The sequence below is a fragment of the Lissotriton helveticus genome, chromosome 9 (genome assembly GCF_964261635.1).
Source record: "Lissotriton helveticus chromosome 9, aLisHel1.1, whole genome shotgun sequence".
NCBI classification, from domain to species: Eukaryota; Metazoa; Chordata; class Amphibia; order Caudata; family Salamandridae; genus Lissotriton; species Lissotriton helveticus.
In genome coordinates this window covers 569,279,691-569,301,094 of record NC_136070.1, presented here as the reverse complement: position 1 = coordinate 569,301,094, position 21,404 = coordinate 569,279,691, and the positions used below count along the sequence as shown (strand labels likewise).

The following is a 21,404-nucleotide window of genomic DNA, read 5'->3' as shown; positions in this document are numbered from 1 at the left end:
CCTGCACTGGACCTCCCTTGGCCCCTTGATGCTTCTCTTGTCCAGGGCAGCTCTGGACTTCTTGGCAACATCCTTGGGTGTTGGGGAAGAGGTGGCTTCTCATGGGGTTATTGGTTTTTCCCCCTCCCCAGCAGTACCTGATGGGCAGCAGCAAAACGTGGTACGCCGTCCTTACGTGGCTAGTCTCTCTGTTGCCGTGCTTCGAAGAGGTGGCAAGCAGTGCTCTTTTCTTATGCCGACAGGGTCCAGGGATGTCGAACGGGTGAGGCATTCCTCCATGTGTACCTTGTCATGCTGGGTGCTGCTGGCGCTTGTATTTCTGGTTGACCTAAGCTTGATATGAGTGACTGTTGGGATGGGTCTGTAGCATGTTGTATGAGTCCATGCAGAGCTTTCTTTGGTGACTGGGTTAGATTTATCCTTATAACATTTTAAAAGTAACGCGCGGGTGCCGCGATTATACCAAAATGGAAGAAATAGATGTTTTTTCTATTTCTTTCATTTTAACATGCCCCTACATTCCAAACTCCAAATACCGGTCGGTAACGACTGGTATTTGCCTTCCTACATCTGGCCCTAAATCTCTAATTGTGCTTTCGTCTCAGTTAAACGCTGGCATGTATGGACTGGCATTATAATTGTATTCTTGTATTCACCAGACCTATTGGCGGTGGATAACCCCTGCTTGTTTGTTGCAATACAGTATTGTGCAGACGCAGTTCACATGGTTGGGTTGCTTAAAATGGGAGACAAACAACAATGTAGCATCTTTCTTGTTTTACCTCAGTTCAAAGAGGTAGGAAATACAGCCTCAATAGATGTATTTTTATATTTTAGACTCAGCAGCACATTTTATAACAGTTACCCTTCCTTCCTGAGTGAACCTCAGATACAGCATGCACTATTGAAGCAAGTTGTTTCTCCCTTGCAACCGCACGTTATCTTTCATATATACAACATTGTGGATAACTCTAGAGTTGTGGGGACAGAAGCTCCCATGCAACACTGAGCTGTGGTCCTGTGAATGACACCATCGGATTAACAATGCCATTCGCTTTGCTCCAAGACAAGGGCCCTCTTTCTACAAAGTAGACATAGGGTAATGCAACACAAATAGCTTCATAGACTGTACTATACACCCCAATGAGACAGTAGTTATTCAGACCGGATTTAGACGCAGACTGCCTTCACTTGTGTCAGGCTGTTAGGGACATCAGCCCTCTGTTCTGTATGAGATGGCCTGCTTGTCCTCATTGTCGGATGCCTGTTAAGATGAGTCATGAGTTCATTTGCATAGTTATGTACTTGCCTGTGCAAACATTATACTTAATGTAACTGCTTTGATTTTGTTTTGTTAACTGAAACTGGAAACGTTAAGCATGCTGATTATGTACACATATTCATTGGGGTTATGGGGTTCCTTTTTGAATTATAAATAATCCTCAACAAATTAAGCAAACAAAGATTTTTAGAAATCTTGACTTGCAATCAAATTGACCCAAGTGGCATGAGTAGCACAAGTGCTTATACATGAACAGTTCAACAGAACTATGTAATTCTTGTGTAGTGTTGTGTAGAGAATAGCACTCCAATTCATTAATTCACAGAGGCATTTGAAACGTTTCACTGAGTAAATCTTTTAATATATGCACTTCTGATTATGTTTATTCAGTATGGCGTTTGCAGAGACAAAATGGTAACAATTTGGAAAGATCTAAATCATTTTTAAAAACATAGTACATAGCATTATAATTGCTATCAGTGGCGATCAATTTTTTCAAACACATGGTTCTACCTGATAGAAACCGATTGATTAGTTATGTGTTGGATGAACGTGGTTGTTAAAATTCCATCTGGCGCTGCAAATTCATCTTCAAAGAGTCTGATGTATCTTACTGCACTATGGATTCTTTATTGTAGGTAGTAGTGTATACTGCATCTTTCGACTTCCTTACTGGAAGCAAATAGGGCAATATCATACTTGTTGTCTCGAATGCCAACCACGCCTGATCTATCCACTATTGGGAGGTGACCAAGCCATTTTCAATCCAAAGTGGTCTTTCTATTGTGATGAACACTTACCTCTCTTTTGCAAAGCAGTCTGCTAGTATGTAGTGGTCTTACCCAAGTTACTTTAATAACTTGCAACAGGGTGAATGGGGTTGGCAACTTTCTTGGTGAAAACATTATGTTTATAATTGATTCACAAAGTGAATATCTGTGCCCTGAGAGTTTGTCATCCTCGGATCCACCAGGTGCTCTGTCGTGACTATGTCCAATACCTAACTCACCCCTGATGTTGTCCCTCACCCAGCCTGGAATTTGTGGAGACACTGATTCCATGACTAAAGTCATGGGAGTGCACACAGATGAGTAGTGGGGGTAGCTAGGAACCCCCAAAGTATGGGTACTCCTATTGCTCACACGCAGTCTGCTTTTCAAATAGTCTTACTCCTTTCATAAGGTGCTTTTTTCTTGACAATCTCTATCCAGAAATATTAGTTGTGTTATGTGAAGAAATCCTCTGTGTATTATTGTACTCAAAACAGTTCATCCAGGAAATGAAGAACCCCTCCTTCTGCATTCACATCCAGCGATGCACCCCTTCCTCACCCCGTCCCCACCTGTCCGTCACCCACTGCAATGTACTCACTACTACATACATATATGTACTACTCATTTGCGCTACATAAATCCAGATACCACACACCTTGAGCTCATGGTTGCTTTTACTGCTGTGCCCCGAAAAAGGCCCAGAGTGCATCCCCATCAGATGTATCTACATCTTTTGTAAATCCTAGTCTAGAGTCATTGTTTCATGTCTTTAAATGACCGTGTCCCTACTCTACAACTGAAAAATGTGAAGAATGGCATATTGGGTTGGATGGTGTGCTGAACATCTACTTACCAAACAATTTATAGCATTAGAAACCTTTCTAAGTTCTTGGTTGGGTTGGGCACACCTCGTCGCCTGCAGTAAATTTTTGTTTTCTGCTTTCAGACCGAGCAACCAACCTGCTGAACAAGGAGCTGGACTGGGACAGCATTTAAACCGTCTGCGAGCAACTTAACCGAGAGTTGGAAGGGTGAGAGGCTGTCATTGCACCAGGGGTTTAGACTCAGCCATGCTTGTGTGCCACAGCAGGTCTGGTCTGTTAAAGACTGTATTAAGTGGATAGACATTGCCCGAGTGCAGCGCCAGACTGTACCCAGGAGGCACCTGGATACGGCGTATTTCGGACCACTATCTCTGTTGTAAACCATTTACACTAGGGTTAGCTTCTTAGAAAACATTAAGTCCATGTTTTGAGCACAAGATCCAATACACAGTTATTTCCGCGTACCCACAATGGAGCTAAGATCCTCTCTATTAAATCTCTATAAAAATCTGAACACCTCCTTCATAATCCATAGAGTCCTCTCTCATGCCAAATTAGACAGTCCTCCAAACTCCAAATAAGGTAAATAGCTTCCACTTCACCAGTCTCCTTCAATGTACATAGCATGTCACCTTCTAGAATACATGCTAATAGTTCTTCCAGTGTTCTGATCTAGTGCTTTTATGTTCCAGCCCCCAGCTCGCTACCCGGCTCTTGGCACATAAGATCCAGTCACCACAAGAACGGGAAGCAGTCCAGGCCCTAACGGTAAGAACCTGCCAAGATGGATAAGATTATCCTGGCTGCTGTTTTTACCACTTTGAATTTATCTGATGCTTCAGAACTCGACATCTGACTGAAAAGGCTGCTCCATAGAGAATCAAGAGATAGCTTTAATGTACCCTGGTGTTTGGAAGCGTACAGTGTGAGAATCCTAATGAATGATCTGGGGTGTGTCTGGTTAATATGTAAACTGATATGTAGATATTGAGTAAGGTGATAATAAGCCACCCAAAAGATTTATTTTAAAACGTGCCAGTTAGGAGTGTGAATAAAGTTCACCCATTACATTTTCAATTGATATTGGATGTAGGGTACTTTAAAAACAAGCATTGAAAATGCAATAGGTCTCGCCTTTGATTAAGTTAAAGCCATTTGCTTTGCTATAGAATACCATTAGCAAAGCAAATGGCTTTAACTTAATCAAAGGCGAGACCTATTGCATTTTTAATGCTTGTTTAGTTTAGTTTGGGTGGTGGCTTTTTATTTTGGGCCAATGGAACTGTTGGGCTAATGTGACTGGAAACCCAGCAGCAGGGCCTCAAACCCACTCAAGTGAAAAGTAGTGCATCCAGGGTCAAACCTCCTACTAGAGAGATTGGGGAGGTCATTTATAACTAAAACTTTACAATACATTTTGTTGTAAACAGACGTTTACAAACAAAGTTAGCTATTATACGCCTGCCAAGAAGGGACACTTGGAGCAGGGAGTAAATGCATTTAGTTGTGTGGATTTCTCGGCCACCAGTGTAGTGAAGTCAGCAGTACTAAATTCCACTCAAGGGGTGGAACGTGGGTGTTCCAAGGTGTGGTTTGCTTTGGAAGTTTTGGAAAACCCAGACATATGTAAGTCTTGGCATTTCCAAACTAATCTCCAACTGCTTCCCAACCTGAAAATGGTCAGAGACATACTCTGGTGAATGGCTACAGTAAGTCCATCTAGGATGTAAAGGAGAATGGCTTACCCCCAGATTTGCTGAGAATGTAGGGGAAGTGCGTTCACTATGGGGAAAGCATGTATTTGCACAGGGGTCTTTTGAAACTCCACTCATTCTTCCTCCTGAGTGCCGTTCTCCGATATAGAGAAGTCTGCATAGGGGAATAGGAGCTTATAGAAGAAGTCAGTAACACAGCATTTCCAGAAGTACGCTCTTGTACAGCTTCCAGGAAAACAAAAATATGATGAGTGGAATGCTTGAACTAATCTCAGTGGCTAGTAAGTGCTTAGGAATCATTCTAGTACATTATTTTCCCTCGATGCTACTCTTAAAAGAGACCAGTCATTTGCAAATCAGCTTTAGTCCAGCCCCAAAAGGCACAGTAAACCCATACTTCTGGGAATGTTTGTGAATATAAAAAATTAATAGAAGTACCTTCAGGTGGAGACGTAATCCACACCCATACTTATAACTTTTTTATTATGAGGACCCTTTCTATTTTATTGTCTCCGTCATTAATTGAGAATTGATATAAACAATATAGTAAACCTGGTGAGTTTTAAAGACTTCCAAGGCTGTTTCTCAGCTTCACAAGATGCTTAAACCGTTGTGTTTTTTTTGCATAGGCATTATATTTGTATCTGCTGTGCTTTACTTATTTTAATAAAATCCTAATCATCTTTGAAATTATAGCACCAACTCGCTATTGAGTTTATTGTGCGTTAGGCACCCGCTGAAAGTAGTTTTTAGCGGCCGTATACCAATAAAGAAAACAACATATTTTAGTTACCTGGGCATCCCATTCAGCACAAACCTGAAATGGGACCGTCTGATTCTTCAAAATACCAGTTGATGGAGGCGGCCTGTGAATCTCTGTTTAGATTCGCAAAAAACTTTGGACACAATCCCCCCAAAGAACTTATAATGCTATACCGAAGTAAATGTCTGTCGGGAGGTACATATGGTGCGGGAGTCTGGGGACATACAGCTGTAAAGGCCCTCCAGGTAGCAGAAAACAAGTTTTTAGCAGGGCTCTTGGGAATTCCCACATCCACAACAATTGTTATCACTCTTAAAGAAATGGGCCTTGATTTCATAGAAGACAAGGTGGGCTTAGCACCTATCTTATTGTGGGTTAATATTTTGGTGCACTCCGAGCTATGCTTCACTCGGGGAATAGTAGAGGATTATCTGAAACAGACTAATGTACTAGACATCTCATGGATCAAGTATATAAAAAAAATATCCTGCATGACTTGGGATTAACTAGTATTTTTGAGAACACTAGTGAGATGGGTTCACACACGAAGGCTTTGGTAAAGGACATATACCACGCCCATAGAGACAAGATGAAACTCAAGAAAGCTCTGGGCATGGCAGCCATCCATGCATATTTCCTTTTGTCAACTTGCGAAGGCATGGAACGTTATCTATTATGGATAAAGGCACCAAAACATACTTAATTTAACCTATCTTCAAATAAATATGATTCATTTCTTGGTGTCTTTTCCCTTTACTGGGACGTGGTTCACTTTTTTACCCCGCTGCCCATCTGAAACAGTCTCATTACACAAGGACCGCCCCATCGCCGTCGTTTACAAAAGAACCCTCCGCATGACCACCGTCTCGGACGACACAACAACCCTCATAGAGCACTTCCACTTCCAGATCCAGACCAATCCCAAAACGATTTTCCCCGAAACCCTCATCTACAGGCTGACCCTCATCGACACCATCACCGGCCTCATCACACACCACGCCCTCGCCTACACAGACTACATCGTACTCAGAGACCCAAACTTCCACCTGGATAACCACGATGACGCAAACACTCCCTCCCTCCTAGAGAACCTCGCCAACATAGGACTGAAGAAATTAGTTACCACCCCATGCACACAGTGGGAAGCACACTCAATCCCATCTCCACCTAAGGAAACAGTGCCTCCTACAGCCACACCACGGAACTCCTCTGGACAGATCACAACTGCATCCACTTCTCCTTAAAAAAAACACTGTACACAAGCGTGCTCTCTGCCTTACCCGGAGAAGCTGGAACAAAGTCCCCGAAGACCAGCTCACCTTCACCCTCATCAGCACCCTACCACCTACGCCAGACGCAAACCCCATAGCACGCAACCTCCACCGCTGGATCATGAATGCACCAAAACACTTGCCCCCCTCAAGAAAGTTACCGGAAGATACATCAAGAAAGCACGCTGGTTCACCCCTGCACTCCAAGAATCCAGACACTCCTGCAGATGACTGGAAAAGACATGGAAGAACAAAACAACCCCGGAAACAAGCGCCGCCTACAAAGCAGCCCCTACCACACACCACCATCTCATTAAATCCACAAGGAAAAAATCCCTCCAAGACAGAATCCCCATCAACGCTCACAACACCACAGAGCTCTTCTCCATCATCAAGGAATTCGCCAAACCCTGCAGCGAAACAACAGATGTCCCACAATCCCAAGACCTCAACAACAGACTCAGCACCTTCTTCCACCATAAAATTAAGATGATCTTCGAAAACTTCAACCAACCAAGACCAGCTCCAGCTCTCCCTCTATGCAACGTTACCCAACAGACCCTGCTCAATTGGAACCCGCTCACGACAGAAAACAGCTTGAAGACATGAAAAGCATCCACTCCGGAGCACCCTCAGACCCCTGCCCACACCACATCTTCCACAGAGCCGCCTCTGTCATCACACCCGAACTACGTCGGATGATCAACTGCTCCCTTGAGAACGCCACCTTCCTCTATGACTGGAAACACACCAAATTCACCCCTGTCTTGAAGAAACTCTCCGCAGATTAGAAGGACCTCAAGAACTTCAGGCCCATCTCCGTGCTTCCATTCGCAGCCAAAGTAATATAAAAGGCCATCAACACCAAATTAGCAAACTTCATCAAAGCTAACAACATTCTGGACATCCCCCAATCCGGAGTCCACAGCAACCACAGACCGGAGACCGCCATAAACGCCGCCACCGACATCCAATCCCTCCTCAACCAGGGTAAAACAGCAGCCTTCATCCTCCTGGACCTTTCGGCTTCTTTCAACAACGTTTTCCGCTGCACCCTAGCTACCAGACTCCATGACGCCGGCATCTGCAGCAAGAGCCTCGCTGGATACGGTCCTTCCTCACCGGCAGAACTCATCGTGTCAGACCCCCTTCCATATCTCTCAGAACCAACAGAGAACTGTGGAGTGCCCCATGGCTCCTCCCTCAGCCCCACCCTCTTCACCCTCTACATGGCCCCCCTCGCAACCATCGTCAGGAGCCAAGGGCGCAACACAGTCTTCTACGCCGACGACACCCAGTTGATCTCTCCCTTACCAACGAACCCAACATCACCAAACACAACTTCCAAGAAGGGATGAAAGCCGTCGCCACCTGGATGAAAAACAGTTGCCTGAAACTCAACTCTGAGAAGTCTTTATTCTTGGCTCCACTTCCTCCGCATGGGACGACTCCTGGTGGCCTGCAGCCCTTGGAAACCCCCCCACCCCGACGGACCACGCACAAAACCTCAGCATCATACTAGACTCATCGCTCACAATGAACTGCCAGATCAACACCATATCTGCGACCTGCTTCAACACCCTCCGCATGCTTCGAAAGACTTTCAGATGGATCCCAATAAATACAGAAAAACAGTCATGCACGCACTTATCAGCAGCAGACTGGACTAAGGCAATGATCTCTACCCCAGAATCAACGGGAAACTCCTTTGCAAACTCCAGACTGTCCAGAACACCGCAGCCAGACTGATCCTCGACATCCCCCGTCGCAGTCACATCACCCAACACCTCAGCGATCTAAACTGGCTCCCAGGCGACAGATGAATAACCTTCAAACTCCTCACCCAAGCATACAAGGCTCTTCACAACACCGGACCCACAAACCGGAACAACCACCTCTTTATACGCACCCAAAAGACACCTCCAATCAGACTAACTCTATCCGGCCACCGTCTCACGTATCTACAAGACCAGAACGGGAGGAAAGTCCTCCTCCTACCTCTCAGCCAAAGCCTGGAACAACCTCTCCCTCCACCTCCGGCAATCTTCCACATTGCCCCAGTTCAGGAAGGACCTCAAGACCTGTCTCTTTGGATGGCAGCACTCAATGGAGCCCCCACCCTCCAGCGCCTTGAGACCGGCACGGATGAGTAGTTGTGCTTCACTAACCCTGATTGATTGATTTACAGTCCACTAAGCATTTTGTTATTTTGCACTTTATATTCAGCTTTTACAATCCTTTTTTGCACCGAATTTTAGCTGGGAAATGTTTTAAAACACACCAAGAAGGTTTACTGTTTTTACAACGTTATGAGTCCCCAACAATTTGTTACGAAGTATTGAATTTTATTACTCAGGCGAGGAGTCTAAGGAAAAAGTATGCTGTGACCCAGCTATGACGTTATGGAAGGGCAATGATGATGTGCAACGTAGTCTTTTATTTTAGCGATTTTATTGTGTGTGGTCTGTTTGTAACTTGTTTTTTACTTTATGCTCTTATGGTCTTTTTGATCAAATAAAGATTATTTGATGATGATGACTGTTTAGGTGTACCTGAAAAAACAATTGCCTTAAGGGAGTAATTTGGTTACTCATTTGGAACACAATAGTATTGGTGGTCCAGAGACACCAATTGGATACTATCTATTAACCAAAGGCTGCTGAAGGGTTCGCAGAAAAGACCTCATGCTTACAGGTATTCACCTAGAACTAATGAGATTTAAAACCTCACAAATGTTAAATAATTCACTGACTGGCGCAGCAACAACAACCGCAATCTACGAGCTTGGACTAAAGTTCTCACCTTAAGAAGGCTTTTAAAAACACATCTCTCACATCAACGGGGCACGCTTCAACACCATTTTATTTACAAAGGGGAACAAGACAGGGGTGCCAGCTCTTGCCCCAGTAGAACCCCTTGCACACAAAATCAGGGAAGGCCTAGACATAAAAAGTATGCCTTTTTTTATGTTTAAGAACACATGATATGCCTCTTCGCAAATAACGTAATGCTATCGCTAGTGGACTTTTCTGCATATTGTGGCTCCGCCAGCACTCACCTTCGACTGATTGGGCTCTGGGCTCATGTGTATGCCCCCGCTGCTTTGGAGGTGATTTCTGAGCCCTGGTCAACGCCAACATACCCCTGGTGGGACTCGCAGTCCCAGGGAGCACCGCAACGCCCTCACTGACAACAGCTGCCGCTGGGGGAGGCGTGGTCATCGCGTTATAAAGCGCTGCCTCGATCCCACAGCGCGGGGCGCGCGCAGGTTGCGCCAGGCCCATCTGAGCCTGTCATTGCCAGGAAGAGGCAGGGCAGGGCCACCTCTTTTGGTTTTGTTTCAGGAGATTTACCGACTGTGTAAACTGGGGCAACATTATTTTCAACACTTATGCAGACATTGTGTGGACAGAGGTATCCTGCGTTATGACCCAGAAACTTTTGTTCAGCAACTAATTGAAGGACTGTCTCCAGTTAAATTGTAAATTGGAAAGAGGAAAGACTAGCACAATCTTTTTATGCTGTAAATGGGTGGTTAATAAGGTGTTTAGTCTCCTGCCCTCAAGTTTAAACAGATTAAATCTATTTTGTGGATGGAACCTAGGAGCAGCAGAGCACGAGTGGGTAGAAAAATGGGGAAACAAGTAAGCACTGGCAGTAATAAATGTGCCAGTGCCCCACTGCTACCACCTACATCAACAGATAAAATGTTGCAGAGGGCAATTGGGGCGGTGGACACTGAAATTGCACGGACATGCCTACTGTGTCATCAGACCCGGCTCCGTCACCCTCCATGTCCCAAATAATTTTAGCTGAGCCCACTGAATTACCTCCCCGGCAAGTTCCTACTAAACAAGCATTTACAATGCAATGGTCTCGGCATTATTAAAGGTAGAGCTATTGGCATTGCTCATGACTGTTTTTTTTTTTTTAATCATAAATAAATGGCATTGTCATTTACATTGCCAATAGCTTAATCGTTAAATAAATTGCATTGTCATTTACAATGCCAATAGCTTAATAGCTCGCAAATGCATGACCTATTGCATTTACACCCACGCAGAGCCACACACACAAAGCCACCCACACACACATACAGAGCCACCCACACAGAGCCCCACACACACAGAGCCACACACACACACACACAGAGCCACACCCAGAGCCCCCCACACACACAGAGACACACACACACACAGAGCCACAGAGCCACACACACAGCCCCACACACACAGCCCCACACACACAGCCCCACACACGCACACAGCCCCACACACGCACACAGCCCCACACACGCACACAGCCCCACACACACACAGCCCCACACACAGAGCCCACACACCCACCCAGAGCCACACACCCACAGCCCCACAGCCCCACACACAGAGCCCACACACACACCCAGAGCCCCCCACACACACACCCAGAGCCCCACAAACACCCAGAGCCCCACACACACACACCCAGAGCCCCACACACACACACCCAGAGCCCCACACACACACCCAGAGCCCCAGTCACACACCCCGAGCCACACACACACACCCCGAGCAATACACGCACACCCAGAGCCACACACACACACACCCCCAGAGCCACACACACACACACATCAGAGCCACACACACACACACCCAGAGCCACACACACACACCCAGAGCCACACACACACACACCCAGAGCCACACACACACACTCCCAGAGCCACACACACACACTCCCAGAGCCACACACACACCCAGAGCCACACACACACCCAGAGCCACACACACCCAGAGCCACCCACACCCAGAGCCACACACACACATCCAGAGCCACACACACACACCCAGAGCCACACACACACCCAGAGCCACACACACACCCAGAGCCACACACACATCCAGAGCCACACACACACCCAGAGCCACACACAGGAGAGCAAGCACAGCGAGGGTGTAGGGAAGCAAACACAGCGAGGGGGCAGGGAAGCAAGCACAGCGAGGGGGCAGGGAAGCAAGCACAGCGAGGGGAGCAAGCACAGCGAGGGTGCAGGGAAGCAAGCACAGCGAGAGGGCAGGGGGCAGGGGAGAAAGCACAGCCAGGGGGCAGGGAAGCAAGCACAGCCAGGGGGCAGGGAAGCAAGCACAGCCAGGGGGCAGGGAAGCAAGCACAGCCAGGGGGCAGGGAAGCAAGCACAGCCAGGGGGCAGGGAAGCAAGCACAGCCAGGGGGCAGGGAAGCAAGCACAGCCAGGGGGCAGGGAAGCAAGCACAGCCAGGGGGCAGGAGAGCAAGCACAGCCAGGGGGCAAAAGAGCAAGCACAGCCAGGGGGCAGGAGAGCAAGCACAGCCAGGGGGCAGGGAAGCAAGCACAGCGAGGGGGCAGGGAAGCGAGCACAGCGAGGGGGCAGGGAAGCAAGCACAGCGAGGGGGCAGGGAAGCAAGCACAGCGAGGGGGCAGGGAAGCAAGCACAGCCAGGGTGCTGTGACTGTATCTTGCATGCCCTCTGTTAGGCGGGGTGAGACTGGGACAGAAAAAGGCATGTGCCCCTGGAGCACCCGAAAGCTAAATAGGGTCCCACACTTGCAAATTGGACAATTGAATTCGTACATTTGTTGGTGTTTTGTAGCGTGTCGGAGATACATGCAACTGTGCTTGTGGAACGCAATGTTTGCGGTAACATCAGGGAAATCAACAGTAGAAACAGCCCCAACAGACCATAAAACAGGTCCACAAACGGCCAGGAAAAGTAAACACACTGGCCTGCCAGACAACCCATCGGGCCCTGCCTGATTGCCCTATAGGTCAATCCGACCAAATGTTAGGATGCTGAATGGGAAATTCCTCCTTACTCCCCACCCATACAAAATCGCCCCCGCTGTCTCCTTGTTTCTGCCCCTCCGTCCAGCACGTGTTCTCTAGCACTGTTGTTTACAAGTTGTGAGGGAATATCCCCGTGTCGAGATCACGGCGAAGGTGGAGAGATATATGTGGGGGGGGGGGGGGGAGTGTCACGGATTATTACTCTCTGGACCCAATACATCGTGAGTCTTACTCAGCGAAGCGATGACCTCGAGGCGTTCTAATCCCCTCTGAGCACGAGCGCAGCGCCAATCATGACGTAAACTGCGGACGACAGTCGTATTTAAGCCTCAGGGACACTGAAACGGCACAACACCAAACCTGAAACATGGGTTAATAGCGCAACTCGCTTTAAGGTAAGCATCAACCCAACCTTCCCCTGTCCTGAACTCCCTCAAACAGGTCTGGGCAGGGTAATATCCATCCACAGGACAGGAAGGCGGCCTCGGCGCTCTACCTTCTCATCAGCTGTCCGGGCACCAGGGATGTCAATATAAAAATAGGTGCCACCTTTTAGGTGAACATCCCCCTCAAACAGGAGGTGCAGCGCCTTTACCACGACCACCTGCCCTCTCCTCCCTGAGGGGGCAACAGCACCAACGTGTGCACAGAAAGATACTAGGCCTTCCCGCTCCGACGCTGCCCTCTCATCCAGCAGGCATCGGGAGAACCCCAGCGCGCCATGACCACTCCCTCATTGCAGCGCAGCAGTGATGGCATTATACCTGTACGTGCCCCTTCCCTGTAACCCCTAAGACTGGTGAAAAGGCCTCAGCAGAGATCTAACGCCCCCTTCTCTCACCACAGCTCAGCATAGCCTGTGTAGGTAACACTACTGCCAGAACACGCCCACAATCCTGCAGCCTCCGGGGACAGCGGCAGTGCCAAGGGCGTCCCACCGTCTTCGGTGCACCCTTTCTCTGCCCTCCTGAATCAACACTTCCTGTTCATGGAGCATTCAATAGGTGTGTCCGCCCCTCCCTCACATGCTCGTCACACACTGCCCCACCACAACAATCCTGTTACAGGAGGATAGGTGTCCAGGCTCCTCACACACGGACCATGTAAAACCCGCGGGCAGACGGGCCTGATGTCATCGCACGCATCACGCCCCCCGTCATCAGGTCTCGTTTACCAGGCGATGAGGGTTACGCGGGGAAGGGGACGCGGCGGCACCCTCTGCCCTCACACCCGGCAAGAAAAGAGGCGGCATCGTTCGGGTATAAACATACCCGCTTCGTCGGTTGTGGTGCCCAGGCAACGGAGGGCGGCTGTGGAGAGCAGCAGCAGCAGGGCCGGCAGCGGTGACCCCGGGGGGCGCATGGTAGCGGTGTGTGTCTGTCTGGGAGGCAGGTCGGACAGTGAAGGTTGCAGTGACTCGGCTTCCTGTCCGAGTCACTGAGACTCCAGAGAGAACTGCGCAAACAGCACGCGGCGACTGGGGGGGGGGGGCTGGGGATCGAGAACGACTCACGGCGGCAATCCGTGGTAGGCTCCCGGTGAATTAAATAAATAAAACCGGCAGACATAGCACACTGCAGTCTTCTGGCAGGCGGCGGCGGGGATGCAAGGGCGAGACGCGGTCGGGCAACAATGGCGGCCGCAAACATCCGAAGATTTCGGATTTGGGGGCGTGTTTAGGCGTTCTGAGTGACGGGTGACGTTACAGGCGAAGGAATGCCAAAAACACGCCCCCGAATCCGAAAGAGACGGGGCTTTATTGGAGTGACTCCCTTCTCCTCCAATGGCTGGCCTCCATTTAGGAAGCCGGCCAATGGAGGAGAATGGAGGAGAGAGGCGGGTTCCAAGCCCCCTAACTCCAAAACATTAATTCTTCGGGACTCTGCCCTCACTGCGTGAGAGCTACGGTCCCTCGACCTAAAAAGGTCCAGGCTAGGCTACAATTACAACGCATAACACCAAACCGGGTAAACGCAAATCATCAGTTGAGACGGGCGCTAAAAATAAGAAGGTATGTGAAGGTACATTAGGCGGAAAAGGGGGGGTGACGTGCATTAATCAAATCTGGCCAATCCGCAAGATGGTAGAGCTGACTCAGTTTGCCCCTCTTGGGTATTGAATCTTCTGGCAGACTTGCATAATAAAGTGAGAGCCACTATCAGGGAAGAACTGGCTCCCTTAATTACCAGATTAGCAAAGTTGGAGAAAGCACTAGTAGTAAGGGACGTAGGGACACCAGTCCACCAAGTTGGCTCCACTAGCAATACAGTAGAAAGAAGGGATAAAGGTTGTAGGGTGGATTCTCCAACCATAGCCCACTCGAGGGGGGAGGAGAGTCGTTTTCTGTGGGTCCTGCTAATATGTCAAGAGCAGTGGAAGTGAGCACCCATAACGAGAGTGAAAGCGTGCCACATGGTCCTGAGTCTGGTGCCGGGATGTCTGCCCCTTATGACAGGCAGTGTGCCAACCCTATTCATGCTCAGGATGTAGCGAGTGTAAGGGGGAGGCAACCTGCAGAAGTTCATCCCGTAGAGGGGAACACAAGTGCTAATAGTGATCTGCCCAATATCAATTTACCCCCGGCCTGCGCACCTTATGTAGCCATTCTGACCGGAGCCCCTCCAATTGCACCTAATACAAAAGAAACCCAGATCGAGCTCAGAAATAAATGCCTATTTTGGTTGGCGAGGTATAAGCACTTTGAATATGCTAGAGCTGGGGAGATTTTAACGGTCCGAAGAGTAGGGTGGCTAGGACTTAGCCCAAAAACAGACAAAGGGGAGTGTAAAAATATTAATTTAAAAAATCTAATCACTGCTGGAAATCTTGTAAATACCACCACCCACTGCCATAGTGTTTTAACCAGAATTACCTTGCGACCTCTGAACTATTCCTATCCCCAACGCCAGATGTCTAGCCGAGATGGTGCTATCCTATCTATATCTTGTTTGGCTCATCCAAGCGAAACCAGCAGGGGAGCTTCCCTTAGGGACTCCTTCATTAACATCCCGGTAAGCAATAAATACGAAAGTCTTGAAGGGGTTGATTGACTGGGGGATGGTCCACCCATAGGAGACATGCCACCAATGCAGCGGCAGGACCCAAAGGGAGAAATAGGTTATGGCGGGAGGCAAAAAGCTAGGGTCAGTAATACAGACACCGCCTTGCACATGCTATACCTAAAACCCCATTGGCAGGTAAAAACAGGGAGAATAGATCAGAAGCTGTCTCTGCCAACATGTAAGGGGCCACCCGGGTGAACTGTCCACTCCACTGCTACTGTACTTGAGGCCATAATAGAGCACAGGACAGTGGATTGCGGATATTGTCCTGGAACTTGGCTGGCCTAAACAACAAACTCCCTTGTCCAGACTGGGGGTATTTAGTGGATAAACAGGACATCTGCATATTCCAGGAGACTTGGACAAGGGAAACTGTCCACCGGGTTGGCTTTGCGCCTTTTAATATCTTGGCAACCATGGGGGGGGGGGAGGGGTTAGGGGGGGGGAAGTAAAGTTCTTGATTTTTATGTTGAGCCTAGGCAAGACAGTGACCATAACGCATTGATAGTGATCTTAAATGCTGGAGAGCTTGGCATGCCCAAGCCATTACTCCCTCCCACTAATGAGCCTAGTGCTCCAAGGCTGACTAACAATAGAAGGAGGGTAAAATGGCCTTATTTTAAACTCTCTCCTACAAAATTGGCGAAAGTTTATCAAATATTTACACCATTGATATCCAGTATGTGAGTGGTAGTACAGGATCCATTAGCACAGGAACGAGATTTAGCAGGCCAAATACACACGGAGCTTGTCACCAAATTGTCTGACATATTTCATCCATTATCCAAGCGGAGAGAGTGGAAGCGCCCTACCTGCCCATGGTATAATGAAAAGTGCTGTAGGCTAAACGCGGTTTGTTGGCGCGGCTGACGGACCATGATAGGCCGCTAATCATTCTTGCCAGGGCAAGGTATAAAGAGACCTCCCTCAGGAAAGGAAAAATTGGGAAGAAGAGATGTGGGAGGCCCTAAGGTTGGCCCTGAGTGATAAGGACCTAAAAACCTTTTGGTCTATAGTGAGTACAGGGGACAGGGAAGGGAGTTCGGCTTTAAAACTCAACATTGCTCCCCAGGCATGGGATTCTCACTACGGGGCGTTGTATGACACTAAGGATGGTACTAGTGATAATACCAGCTCACCTAGTCAATCTAGGGGTTGTCCGCAGGTAGGGGATTGGTAGATCACTATAACTGAAGTAGGAAACGCTATTAATAATCTCCAGTATAATAAAGCACTGGGGTTAGATAAACTCCAAGGTGACCTTTTTCGGGAGGAATGTGTTATTTGGGCTCCATATCTGTGCACCCTGTTCAACGCAATTCTGAATGGTATGGACCCCCCGGACACATGGTTGGGGGCCAAGATAGTCCCCATATTTAAACAAGCATTTGCAATGCAATAGGTCTCGCATTAGGAAAGTGTGAGCTATTGGTATTGTAAATGACAATTTTTTTAAATATGTGTTGGCTTTGAAAATATATAAATTAATAGCATTGTTAGTCACAAAGCCAATAGCTTACACTTTCCTAATGCGAGTCCTATTGGCTATGGCAATGCTTGTTGGTAGCAAGCAAGGACATTGCTGTTGTGGTGCTGAGTGATGATGTTGTGGTGCTGAGTGATGATGTGGTTGGGCTGAGTGATGTGGTGGTGTATTAGAGGGATGTGGTGGTGTCCCAGAGTGAAGTGGTGGTGTCCCAGAGTGATGTGGTGGTGTCCCACAGTGATGTGGTGGTATCCCTGACTGATGTGGTGGTGTCTGTGAGTGATGTGGTGGTGTCTGTGAGTGATGTGGTGGTGTCCCTGAGTGATGTGGTGGTGCCCCTGAGTGATGAGGTGGTGCCCCTAGTGGTGCCCCTGAGTGATGTGGTGGTGCCCGTGAGGGGTGTGGTGGTGCCCCTGAGGGGTGTGGTGGTGCCCCTGAGGGGTGTGGTGGTGCCCCTGAGGGGTGTGGTGGTGCCCCTGAGGGGTGTGGTGGTGCCCCTGAGGGATGTGGTGGTGCCCCTGAGGGATGTGGTGGTGCCCCAGAGTGATGTGGTGGTGTCCCAGAGTGATGTGGTGGTGTCCCAGAGTGATGTGGTGGTGTCCCAGAGTGATGTGGTGGTGTCCCAGAGTGATGTGGTGGTGTCCTAGAGTGATGTGGTGGTGTCCCTGAGTGATGTGGTGGTGTCCCTGAGTGATGTGGTGGTGTTGTGTGGTGTTCAGCAGTGTGAGGCGTGCAGCAGTGTGAGGCGTGCAGCAGTGTGAGGCGTGCAGCAGTGTGAGGCGTGCAGCAGTGTGAGGCGTGCAGCAGTGTGAGGCGTGCAGCAGTGTGAGGCGTGCAGCAGTGTGAGGCGTGCAGCAGTGTGAGGCGTGCAGCAGTGTGAGGCGTGCAGCAGTGTGAGGCGTGCAGCAGTGTGTGGCGTGCAGCAGTGTGTGGCGTGCAGCAGTGTGTGGCGTGCAGCAGTGTGTGGCGTGCAGCAGTGTGTGGCGTGCAGCAGTGTGTGGCGTGCAGCAGTGTGTGGCGTGCAGCAGTGTGTGGCGTGCAGCAGTGTGTGGCGTGCAGCAGTGTGTGGCGTGCAGCAGTGTGAGGCGTGCAGCAGTGTGACGTGCAGCAGCGTGTCGTGCAGCATGCAGCAGTGTGAGGCGTGCAGCAGGGTGAGGCGTGCGGCAGTGTCATGCAGCAGTGTGAGGCATGCAGCAGTGAGTGGCGTGCAGCAGTGAGTGGCGTGCAGCAGTGAGTGGCGTGCAGCAGTGAGTGGCGTGCAGCAGTGAGTGGCGTGCAGCAGTGAGTGGCGTGCAGCAGTGCGAGGCATGCAGCAGTGCGAGGCGTGCAGCAGTGTGAGGTGTGCAGCAGTGTGTGCAATGCAGCAGTGTGCAGCAGTGTGAGGCGTGCAGCAGTGTGAGGCGTGCAGCAGTGTGAGGCATGCGGCAGTGTGCAGCATGCAGCAGTGTGAGTAATGCAGCAGTATGCAGTGTGCAGCAGTGTGAGGCATGCAGCAGTGTGAGGCGTGCAGCAGTCACTGAGTAATGCAGCAGTGTGCAGCAGTGTGAGGCATGCAGCAGTGTGAGGCATGCAGCAGTGTGAGGTGTGCAGCAGTGTGAGGCGTGCAGCAGTCACTGAGTAATGCAGCAGTGTGCAGCAGTGTGAGGCATGCAGCAGTGTGAGGCATGCAGCAGTGTGAGGTGTGCAGAAGTATGAGGCGAGTGGCAGTGTGCAGCATGCAGCAGTGTGAGTAATGCAGCAGTGTGAGTAATGCAGCAGTGTGAGGCGTGCAGCAGTGTGAGGCGTGCAGCAGTGTGAGGCGTGCAGCAGTGTGAGGCGTGCAGCAGTGTGAGGCGTGCAGCAGTGTGAGGCGTGCAGCAGTGTGAGGCGTGCAGCAGTGTGAGGCGTGCAGCAGTGTGAGGCGTGCAGCAGTGTGAGGCGTGCAGCAGTGTGAGGCGTGCAGCAGTGTGAGGCGTGCAGCAGTGTGAGGCGTGCAGCAGTGTGCGGCGTGCAGCAGTGTGCGGCGTGCAGCAGTGTGCGGCGTGCAGCAGTGTGCGGCGTGCAGCAGTGTGAGGCGTGCAGCAGTGTGAGGCGTGCAGCAGTGTGAGGCGTGCAGCAGTGTGAGGCGTGCAGCAGTGTGAGGCGTGCAGCAGTGTGAGGCGTGCAGCAGTGTGAGTAATGCAGCAGTGTGCAGCAGTGTGAGGCGTGCAGCAGTGTGAGGCGTGCAGAATTGTGAGGCATGCGGCAGTGTGCAGCATGCGGCAGTGTGAGGCGTGCAGCAGTGTGAGGCGTGCAGCAGTGTGAGGCGTGCAGCAGTGTGAGGCGTGCAGCAGTGTGAGGCGTGCAGCAGTGTGAGGCGTGCAGCAGTGTGAGGCGTGCAGCAGTGTGAGGCGTGCAGCAGTGTGAGGCGTGCAGCAGTGTGAGGCGTGCAGCAGTGTGAGGCGTGCAGCAGTGTGAGGCGTACAGCAGTGTGAGGCGTGCAGCATACAGCAGTGTGAGGGATGCAGCAGTGTGCAGCATACAGCAGTGTGAGGGATGCAGCAGTGAGAGGCGTGCAGCAGTGAGGCGTGCAGCAGTGTGTGGCATGCATCAGTGTGCAGCAGTGTGAGGCGTGCAGCAGTGTGAGGCATGCGGCAGTGTGAGGCATGTGGCAGTGTGCAGCATGCAGCAGTGTGAGTAATGCAGCAGTGTGCAGCATGCAGCAGTGTGAGTAATGCAGCAGTGTGCAGCAGTGTGAGGCGTGCAGCAGTGTGAGGCGTGCAGCAGTGTGAGGCGTGCAGCAGTGTGAGGCGTGCAGCAGTGTGAGGCGTGCAGCAGTGTGAGGCGTGCAGCAGTGTGAGGCGTGCAGCAGTGTGAGGCGTGCAGCAGTGTGAGGCGTGCAGCAGTGTGAGGCGTGCAGCAGTGTGAGGCGTGAAGCAGTGTGTAGCATGCAGCAGTGTATTCTATTCTGTTAGTAGCTATAAGAAATCTGTGGGGGAAAAAAGGAGCCGGAAAGTCTGCTATAGTGTGAAACATCAACATGTTTCTGTGCTGGGAAGGGAAACCAGGACGAGCTAATTCAGTGAGAATAAGGCTTGTTGTAAAGATCCTAATCTTTCCGTTTGCAGCATCTGTGCGATGCGGATCTTTAAGTTGAGAAAAAAAGCTAGATGGAAAACGTGTGAAAACAACTGTAGTTTACAACTAAAATGTCCCAAAAAACACGAAACACTACACACCCATGTACATGAATTGTAAAACCCACAATTCATTTTATAAATGCTATAGAAGACCTGGAGTACCAGAGACGAAATTTATTTTATAAACGTGCCAGTATGCTTTAAAACCCTGGGTGGTGATTATTTGTGTTTTGTTTGCAGATAAACATGGAGTTGGGAACGATAATAAGTAGTAACCCTATAAAAAAACAGGAACTGCGTGGTATATAAAATATCAAAACAGGATTTGAATCCAAATTTCCATCCTATATAGTTTTAATATGATGTGCACATTCCCCGTGCTCCGATTTTGTGGTGAGAGTTGGCTGTCTGTATAATCATGCTTAAGCGCGTCCCACCATTTTGAGCCGCTATGGCAATGGAAAAGAAAAGATTTAAAAGTATGGCACAAAGGGTTTTTGTGGGTTAAAGCATAAGTCGTTATTGATGGAGCAGAAATAAATTGTTTTATTAAAAGACTGCGCATCTTTAAGGGTGAATTTACTGTCAGTGAAAGATGCATTACCCATGGTCTCTGGTCCCATATTTATTTATAAATATTGTGATTTTGTTAGCATATTTGTTGTGTCCTCGTTCACAGATTTTTATGTAACTAAAGTAAAATATATGCACAAAATAATACTTTTGGGGGATAGATGAGGCAACAGTAGTGCAAAACAACAAACAAAAGATATTTGTAAGTTGTTGTTAAACTACTGCTACAAAATCACCAAGTCCCACTGGCCCGCGGTATATTAAAGGGTATAAAGTGCCGCATGGAGCAAGACCTGCCTGGGAATAAACCTTGTAATATATAGCTCAGCTCCATAACAAGCAGTAAGTGTGTACATAGGCAATACCAAACACAGCTGGCAAATAGACAGCGGCAGCTAACGCTCAGTAACTTAAACAAACAAGCACACTTTTCAGACTGCTTAGAGGGAGGGATGGGGTTACACTTTGCATGGGGGAGCGCTTTTCTCACGTTAACACCGCAAATCGAGTGTTTTCCCAGCAGCATTTGAACAAACCACACATTTTCAAAACGCATGGGGAGTAAATTGTGTTGCGCATTTGTCACATTACGTTTTTTTCTACCTTTTTCACAGCACAGCAAAGCAACGAGTATTAGCGCACAAACATGTAAAACGAAAGAAACGAGTGTTAGCGTACAAGCATTTGAAACATTATCAGCACGTATGGGGGGTGTGATGCATTTTCACAACGCAGTAAAGCAAACCATGTTAG

General features: G+C 49.1%; 1 long non-coding RNA gene across 1 annotated transcript in view; it reads left to right on the top strand.

Annotated features, from left to right (window-relative positions):
* Window positions 1–2,991: 2,991 nt before the first annotated feature.
* LOC144782843 (uncharacterized) overlaps window positions 2,992–21,404 on the top strand; it is a 106,038-nt gene continuing 87,625 nt past the window's right edge. Inside the window, exons 1-2 of the long non-coding RNA XR_013601287.1 lie at window positions 2,992–3,086; window positions 3,572–3,647. This is a non-coding gene — a long non-coding RNA (uncharacterized LOC144782843). The remainder of the gene's footprint in view (window positions 3,087–3,571; window positions 3,648–21,404) is intronic.